The following is a 10,076-nucleotide window of genomic DNA, read 5'->3' on the forward strand; positions in this document are numbered from 1 at the left end:
TGCTCGGTGGTATATAAAATATTCTCGAAGATTATTGTTTTCAGACTCACTGTCATTGTTGATAAGTTGATCTCACACGAGCAATGTGCTTTTATTCCAGGGTGTAGTATTTTTGAAAATATTACGCTGGCACAGGAAATGGTCCACTCTTTACATAAGAAAAGGACGGGAGGAAATATGATGGTTAAATTGGATATGGCCAAGGCATATGACATAGTTAATTGGAATTTCCTTTTGGAGGTATTGAAGTCGTTTGGGCTCACAGACACTTTTCGCAAGCTCATAAAAAATTGTGTGGAGGCCCTGTGGTTCTCGATGATGATGAATGACACCTCTAAAGATTTTTTTAATCAGCCCGAGGCTTGCGACAAGGGGTTCCCTTTCTCCTTTGCTTTTTATCATCATGGAGGAGGTCTTGACAAGGCTTCTTCAGTGGAGTTTTGAGGAGGGTCGCATTAAAAAATTTTATCATCCGATTGAGGCACCGACAGTGTCTCACTTACTATATGCAGATGACATCCTTATTTTTGCCAATGGCAAAAAGAGGTTGATAAAAAATTTGGTGAATGTTCTTGAGAAGTATGAGAAGTTGTCGGGTTAGAAAATCAGCAAGGCTAAGTCAGCAATTCTTTTGTCTAAACATATTAGCCCAGCTCGTAAAAGTGGTTTATTCAGAAGCACTAGCTTCACAGAAGGTAAGTTCCCAGTGACATATTTGGGTACGCCGTTGGTTTCAGGCAAGCTTACTTCCCTGATTATGGAGCCTCTAGTGGAGAAGATTCGTAGGAAAATCACCGGATGGAAATTTAAATTACTCTTGCAAGGTGGAAGATTGATTTTGCTTAAACATGTGCTGTCTAGCACACCTATACACTTGATGCCTGCCATTAATGTTCCGCTGGGCATTATCTCTCACATAAATTCTCTTTGGGCTAGTTTTTGGTGGGGCGAGGTGGAAGGTAAATAGAAAGTTCATTGGCTCTCTTAGGGAAAGGTTTGCAAACCAATCTCAGAAGGGGGTTTGGGTGTGCGAGATCTTATGGAAGCTCAGAAATCTCTCTATATGGAACTTGCTTTTAGACTGATTACTTCTAACAATTTATGGGCTGATTATTTTAGGGCCCAGTATTGCAGGAATGACCATGTTCTAGATCGATCGGAGAGACCCAATGATTCGCTGTTCTGGAAATCGATGTTGGCCATTATTCCAAAAGTCATGGAGAATGTGAAAGTCATGGTGCGAGGTGGAAACTCCCTTTTTTGGTATGACAAGTGGCTTGCTTCAGGTTCGCTTTCTGTGAGTATAGAGGTGATCACCAACAAGAAGCTATGTATTCGGGACTGCTGGAATCAAAACAATTGGAATTCTAATTTATTACTGGAATTGGTGGGAGCTGATAGAACTATGGAAATTATGCCCAATGTTTCGGCTGGTAAAAGAGGTGCGGACATCTACGTTTGGAAGCCAGCACCTGATGGTTCCTTCTATACAAGAACAGCATGGGAGGCAGTGAGAAAACATGGAGAAGTTCTAACATGGCATGATTGGTTATGGCACCCTTTACTTCCCAAAAGAATTTCCATTTGTGATTGGAAAGTCTGGTTCAAATGTATGCCCGTAGATGAGAAAGTTCGGGGCAAGGGAATTTCGATGGCTTTGGCATGCGATTGTTATGCACAACGGTGCCAAGAAGACAGTGATCACATTCTCTCTTCAGGTGAGGTAGCTATAGAAATTTGGCATCGGGCTAGTGTGTTATTGGGGGCTCTTTTTCACAGGTTCATCCCCTGGAAAAACAGAGTCTCAAGCTGGTTCTCTTATGCCAAAAAATTGTCTATCAAAGATATTTTAATTGGAGGGATGTCGTGTGTGATTACTTGGTGTTTATGAAAGAGAAGATGCAGAGCTAGAATGGAGGGTGTGCAACAAAACGCAGAACATGTTTGGAGACAAGTAAAGTACTGGGTTAGTGAGATTATAGTGAATTCAAATGCCATACAGAAGTTCACATCGCCAGACATGGAGTTAGTGCGGGAACTCAAACTTCCTCATCATCTCCCTTGCGCAAGGCCAGGTAAATATGTGGCGTGGACTAAGCTTCCCTCTGGCTGGGTAAAATTGAATTATGATGGTAGTTGTAGGGGAAATCCGGGTAATTCAGAAGGTGGAGGAATTATTCGAGATTACCATGGCAGTGTGGTAGCGGCTTTTTCTAGTCATTTCGGACAAGGCACAAATAATAGCGCAGAACTCAAAGCAATCCTGGAAGGAATTCGTTTGTGTAAACGGCTTCGATATTTGAATGTGATCATTGAAAGAGACTTGCACATTGTCGTCGATTGGTTTCGGAAAGGTACATGCTCTTTATTGTACCTTTGGGATTTTTGGGAGGATTTAGTAGCGGCGATAGAAGGGGTCAATTTCATAGTGCTTCATCAATATAGGGAAGGGAATTGTGCAGCTAATTTTCTTGCTAGAGAGGGGGAAATGGGCATGAACGTGATTCATGAAGAGCGGGCTTCGCTACCTCGTCTTCTTAAGGGGATCCTTTGTTTGGATAGGTGGGGTCTCCTCTCCTTTCGTACATAGGCATTTTTGAGTTTGGTTTTGATTCAAGCTTAGGCTAGTTTTAGAGTGATTTGGTTTTGTTTTAAAAGCTGGTTGAGACTTCTTAAGGGGTTTTGATCGATTGCCTTTTACATGAAACTCGCTCTGCTAGGGTTTCACCTTTTATTTTCGTAAGCCGCTCACTTGTGCTGCATGGTGGCCGTTGATGGCCAACCTCCCATGGCTGGTCCTCCTTGGTCGTTCGCTGATTTGGTCTCAACAGTGCCCTAACCATTACCAGAGGTGGTTGTTCCGTTCAGGCAACCGAAATATATGGATGGTGAAGTGTTTTTCTCTTTTTCATCTGAGGAAATTGTTAAAACTACAGAACGATTTAGGTTTTCAATGGTTGTGAAATTCCTACTACAGTGACCCTCCCTCGACAGCATCTGTGCCTTCATCCGAAGCCGTTAAGGTCTGTCATCTATGCTCGTCGTATCGGCCATGCAACTTCCCAGGAATATTTTCATTCACATAACCAATAAATCTAACTTTCATAAGGCCTTGTCAAGGGAATCGTGTGATATAGAGGGTGTCCCCTACCGCCTCTTTGCATGGTCACCAAAGTTTGATGAAGCTTTTGAGCCACCGTCTGTTCTTGTTTGGGTATTTTTGCCAGGCCTTCCGCCTAACTTCTATCACTCCTCCCTCTTAGAGATGCTCACGGCACCGATAGGGAGATATATCCACCAAGACAATCCTACGACGTGTGCCACTCGCACAGATGGGGCTCAGGTTTGCTTAGAGATTGACGCCTCACAGGAGCCCATCTCCCATTTTTGGAATGGGATCCTAGGGATGCCAAGAAGCCTTAGGCAAGAGATCATTTACGAGAATTTTCTGGCTTACTGTTTGATGTGTCGTTGCCAAGGTCATAATCAAGGAATTGTAGGTATGGAAGTGACCAGAAACAAAAGAAGAAATGAGGGAAGGTCTGGGTGAAGAAATCTGAAAAAACTAGTGCTAAGGGGGAGAACGTGGATGGAGGTTTACCGACAGCTGCTGTAGTGTCTAATTCAGATAATATTGAGAAGACTCTGGTGCCTTTTGTTGGTGTTGTGATAGTTGAACAGGGAGAATCTAGTAAAGAAGCTCCACGGAATGTCTCTACGTCGGTTGCCTCTGAAAGTCTCCATGGCTTAGGGGTTATTGAGCAGGTGCAAGTTTTTTTCTGGGAAGGAGCATTTGATGGAGGTTGCTTCTGATTTGGTTGGCGAGACTATGACCATTATCACTCAAGAGGGTGTCCCGAAAGCTGTGAATATGGTTGACCTTCCGTTGGACAGGGCTGCCGATGAACGTGTTGCGGGACTAGGGCCTCTGTGTATGTCTACGTCTGGGTTGTGTGAGGAAGCTCTTGGCATTGGGGCTCGTGTTAAGGTCCATTACGAAGGGAAGCAGTTTAATACCTTGGGGCATGGTGAAACTGGGCCCAGAACAAAGTTTCCTTTGGACTCGATTATAATTGAAGAGCTTAATGATGAAGGTGATGAAGAACTGATCCATGATGGGTGTATATTTGCCCAGGACGGAAGTGACCCAGCTTGTGTGGATGTTGAACGTGAGAATGACTGCCCTGATGGGCACATTTGCTCAGACTCTGATTTAGAAGGGGTCTTGGAATATTTAGCAAAGAACAACCTTGTGGTCTTGGACTCGGAATGCTCGGGGTGTTGGAACGTCGAGATAGCATCTTAAAAAATTGGTATCGAAGTTTCATCCTAAACTCCTTATTATTGCTGAGCCAATGGTTAGTAATTCCCGTTTAGATATGTGGCGTGATAGATTGCGTTTTGATTATTGTTGCTCTATAACGGCGGTAAGTTATAGATGTTTTGGTCTCAAGATTTAAATCTTGTTGTTAAGTGTATGGGAGATCAATTCTTGACAGTTCGAATCACCAATCTGAATGACTTTCGAATTAGCTTTGTTTATGTTAAATGCTCCTACTTGGAGCATAAAAGACCGTGGGGTTCGTTGATGGGTGCTAATATTCATCATTTACTTTTGATGGTGATGGGACATTTTAATATTATCATAAATGACTCGGAGCGTAAAGGGGGCAGGCCAAGGTTAGCCTTGGCGATGGAGGAGTTCAATGGTTGGGTGGGTTCTTGTGGGCTCCTTGAGATGCCTTTCCGTGGGAATCCTCTATCTTGGTGTAATGGTCCTTCTGGAAGATCCAGGCACTGGGTGCGACTTGATCGTTGTTTTTTTAATACAACAGCTCTTGATGTTTTTCCTGATGCTAATATGGAATACTTGGTGTGCACTTTTTCTGAACATGCACCGATGACAGTTTCGTTGGAGAATCAGTTTGTTCGGTACGGCTATCCTTCTTTTAAATTTCAGCAAATGTGAGTTTCTCATGCTTAGTTTTTCGATTGTGTCTTGCACTCTTGGAATGGTGATGTTGTTGGGGGTTCATGTTTGTATATGCTTGTTTCTAAACTTAAAGGACTAAAAATTTATGAGAGCTTGGAACAAGCAAATATTTGGTAGAACTGATACTCACATAGCGACACTTAAGGATCGGATAATGGGCTTGGAGGTCAGCTTGCAATGTGAGTATACTAAAGACGTGGAGGATGATCTCGTTGCCTCCCAGTTGGAGCTTTTAATTTGGTTGGATAGGGAAGAAAAACGCTTAGCCCAACAAGCTAAACAAGGTTGGATTCACAAGGGCGATGCGAACTCTATTTTCTTTCGTGCTATCAGTCGTCGTAATCATAAGGAGGTGAAAGAGATGATGCTAAAGGATGGTACTATTCTCTCCTCACCAGAGCAGATCCACAAAGGGGCTATTTCTTATTTTTCTCAATTCTTGGAGGCAGGCAATTGCCGCGATAAGCCGAGTTTGGGGGACTTAGTCCAACCGATTATTTCGCAGGGTGACAATGATTTCATTTCTCGTGTTCCTTCATCTCAGGAAGTCTATGATGCTCTTTGTTCCATTCCAAAAGATAGTAGCCCGGGTCCTGACGGGTTTGGGTTGGGCTTCTATCGATCTTGTTGGCAAATAGTGGGCATTGATGTTGTTGATGCTGTGGTAGAGTTTTTCTGAGGTATGGCTCTTCCATGTTTTTTCAATGCAACTTTCCTGGTTTTAATCCCGAAAGTGGAAAATCTGACGAGTTTTGATAAGTTTAGGTTGATCAGCTTGTGCAATGTGTTCTATAAAATTTGCACTAAAATTATGATTAATCGCCTCTCCCCTCTGCTTGCTAAAATTATTTCTCCTGAACAAGGAGCCTTCCTCCCGAGTTGCAGCATCTTTGAAAATATTAGTGTGACACAAGAGATGATTCACTCTATTAATAAACCAGCTCATGGTGGGAATGTTGTTTTGAATATTAACATGGCAAAGGCCTATGATAGTGTAGACTGGTCATTTCTTTTGAATGTTCTTAAAGCTTTTGGGTTCTCAGAATCTTTTTGTATGTTGATTCGTCAATGCATCCCTAATCCTTGGTTTTCCGTGGTCATGAATGGTGTCCCCAAATGTTTTTTCAAAGGTGGTCGTGGGTTACGTCAAGGTGACCCCATCTCTCCTTATTTATTCATTCTAGTGGAGGAAATTTTTTCGAGGATGATAAAAAAATCAGGTTCAAATGGGCAAGATCATTCCATTTTTCCATCCGAGAGGTACCCCTATTATTTCTCATTTATTTTATGCAGATGATATGGTGCTTTTTTGTAATGGGGGCAAGGCTTCTTTGAAAGCTATTACTGATGTGTTGAAGACATATGAAATGTGGTCGGGGCAAGTAGTGAGCAAAAGCAAATCCTCTATTTTTTTTCTCTTCGCAGGTTTCTATATCTAGACGTCGGGCACTCCTTTGCTTCACTGGTTTACTGAATGATGTTTTCCTTTTAAATATTTGGGAGTTCCTATTATTTTAGGGCAACTGAAGATTTCTCATTTTGATGACTTGATTGCTAAAGTTCAGTCCAGTTTGGAGGGATGGCAAGTCAGATTGTTATCCAGTGGTGCGCGATTGATTCTCATTAAACATGTGCTTGAAAGTATTCTTGTGCATAGACTTTCTATCTTAAGGACGCCTAAAGCTGTGATTGAGAAACTTCAAAGAATCATCAGTACCTTTTTTGTTAAAGATGGTAAAGCTATGAAAAATGGTGTTCTTGGGTGGATATTTGTAATCCTGACTCGGAAGGTGGGCTGGGAATTCGTAGCCTTCAAGATGTGCAGTCTTCTCTTCACATGAAGTTAGCTTGGAACCTTTTGCAAGGTACATCTCTTTGGTCCAATATTTTTCTTGCTAAATATATTGGTGATAGACATATTCCTATGGTGGATCCAAAGAAAGGATCTCTTTTCTGGAAGATGATCTTGCAAAGTATTCCTTTAGTGCAAGCTAATTCTAAATGGAAAGTTTGGGAGGGTAATCTCCATTTTTGGCATGATAATTGGGCTGATGATGGCCCTCTTTGCGATAATATTCAGATTTCTGATAAGCCGAATCTAAAATTGGAAGATTGCAAAACTGGGTTGGGTAGGAATATAGCGCTTTTTACTCGGTTGGTTGGACATCATAAAGTTGAGGAACTTATTTTGAATCTGGGTCGGGTTAAAAATGGGAATGATATGCTGATTTGGCTCTCTAATGCTGACGGACATTTCTCTACCAAAAGCGCGTGGAATTGTATTCGTATGAGGGGTCCAGATTTCCCTTGGGCAAAATGGGTCTGGCATCTTGCTCGTCCTAAAAAAATGTCGATTACTATGTGGAAGGCCATACATGATTGTCTTCCTGTGGATGACAGAATCCACAGAATTGGTGTTTCTATTGTCTCCCGATGCGATTGTTGCTCCAATTCTAAGTATGAAAATCTTAATCATAGTCTCACGAGAGGGGAATTTACTGAAAAAATATGGCGTATATGTTCGGTGGTTCTTGGAGTTCCTTGGATGGAAGGTGGTTCATAGAGACAGCAGGTGGAGTGTTGGTATAGGCGGGCAAAAAATTCTAATCGCCCTGGTCAATTGCTAGGTCTTCTTCTGGCTATCATTAGTTGGCGATTATGGGGGCGTCGTTGTAAGGCTAGGATGGAAGGCTTGATGGATTCGGTCCAACAAGTTTGGTGTTCCATAAAATATTGGGTATCTTGGATTGTTTTAAAGCTCAAGGATGTTAATTTGCTTACTCGGCGTGATGATGGCGTTTTACAATGATTCAATATGCCATTAGATGTCATGAGGAAGGAGTTTATTTTTCCGGTCAAGTGGAAGCTTCCTAAGTAAGGTTGGGTTAAATTGAACATGGATGGTTGTTTTCTTTATAATCTGGGTCCTTCAGGTGCGGGAGGCATCATTTGGGATGATAAGGGTGATTTGCTGTGCGGGTTTGCTGCAGCCACTGGGTACAATTCTAACAACTATGCAGAGTTGATAATTTACTCCATGGGCTTCGGCACATTGGCTTGTTGGGTGCTTTTTCTGTAGAGATTGAACTTGACTCCATGTTAGTGCTTAACTAGTTGAGGAATCAGAGATGTGGCCTGTGGTACATGGAAGATTATTGGGATGAAATCCAAAGTCGTATAGCTGGGCTTAATGTTTCTTTTGTTCACTACTATAGAGAATGTAACTCGGTTGCTGATGGGTTTGCTAAAATGGGTGCTAAAGGTCAATCTGGTTTTTGGTTTTCTTTATCTGAGCTGCCTACTCCCATTAGAGATAATATTCGACTGGACAGAGGGGGTCTTCCCTATATACGGAAAACTCGAAGACGTTGCTAGTGGGTTATGGGCGCTGATTTTATCTCCATGTATGTCTTTCTTTGCTCTCAGTTAATTTTTTTCCTTACACTATGTTTGTGCAGTTTTTTTTCTTGCAGGTTGTGGCTTTGAGTTATTTTTTTAATTTTTGCTTTGTTAGTGCCAATTGTATTGTGGTTGAGTTTATATGGTTTTTTTTAGAGGCTTGGGTTTTGGTTTATTTCGATGTTTGTAGCCCCCAGGCCTCGGATTGTAACCACGGTATTCTTCGGTCATAAGTGAGGATTTATTAATAAAATTGGGACGGAGCTGCTATGTGGGTGGCTTCCGGCTCTTCCTAAAAAAAAAAAAAAAAGGGTTTTGATCGGTTTCTTGTTTTGTTTTGAGAGGCATGTTTAGATTTTTCTAGTTTTTTGGTGGTTAGTCGCTTGAGTTGGTTCCTTGTAAGGTATTGTTTGTCCTAATTGTTATCACGGTATTCCTCCGTCATAAGTGAGGTCTTATTAATAAACTTGGGATGAAACTGCTATGTGGGTGGCTACCGACTCTTCAATAAAAAAGAAAAAAAAAGTACAAATTACCTGAACAAAAAACCAAAATACTAATACTTTTTTACACTAGTTGATATGAAAGTATAGTAGTGTGTTTACATGCATCTATCCATATAATTTATGATATAATTCTACAAATGCAAGTGAAGTTTAGGATTCTTTTGAAGTAGGGTTTGAAATATATTATGGATCAGGGCTGCAAATGAACATAGCAGCTCACGAATGGTTCGAGCTCAGTTAATATAAACTCAGTTTAAACTTGGTTTATTTAAAAAATGAAATGTTTGCAAACATTAATATTGGTTTGAATATTAAAGGAGCAAAACTGATCGTATAAGCTTTGCTCGACTCAATTTAAATTTGTGAAAAAAAATCATTACCTTGTGATAAATATCATTTCTCTTCTAAAATTTTAACTATAGACGGCTAGTTAAAATATATATTTTTTTTTTATCACAACTCTATTACGATAATTAATTATGATATTATAGTGGTTATTCTTATCATTATTATTATTATTATTATTATTATTATTATTGTTATTAAAATATTTTTCGTCAAAAGTAAGAAAGTAGTCGATGCATCGTTTCGGCGAAAAATATAAGGATTGAAGTTTTCAAAATTCCCTGATCTAGAGAACATTTAATATCTAAATCACAGCTGTCATCATGTGTGACTCATTCTTTTAAATGAAAAAATATCAAACATGATCATGAACGCGTTTTGACAAAGAATGCCTTATAATCCATCAGCTCCCAAATTAATATTAATAAATGTTGAATTCTTGCACAATAATATAAGATCTCAAGTTACTTTTTCCTATCATATTCTTTTTGTCACAATTCAATCCAAAACTACCAAAGTTTTGTCGTACGTTGAAGAAGACTACTAGACTTGAGCATATTATAACTAAGAGCTGAAACTCCTGTTTTTGCCGTATGGGGTACGTAGTTAAGAGTAAAATATACCTATTGATTACTTGGTTACTGCAAACTCTGTCATAGATAAAATTGTGATATTTCTCATACTTCGATCTTTAGAAATTTGTTATCTAGACTAGACTATGTTAGTCACGAAAGTGTACTGAGAAACTACTAACGTTAGTAATTGACTTGTTGTTTAAGTCAACTTTATGTGTCCTTCTTTAATGAATGAAATGAGATCCGTTATTATTAAAA

Source organism: Juglans microcarpa x Juglans regia, chromosome 8S (genome assembly GCF_004785595.1).
Source record: "Juglans microcarpa x Juglans regia isolate MS1-56 chromosome 8S, Jm3101_v1.0, whole genome shotgun sequence".
Lineage (NCBI taxonomy): Eukaryota > Viridiplantae > Streptophyta > Magnoliopsida > Fagales > Juglandaceae > Juglans > Juglans microcarpa x Juglans regia.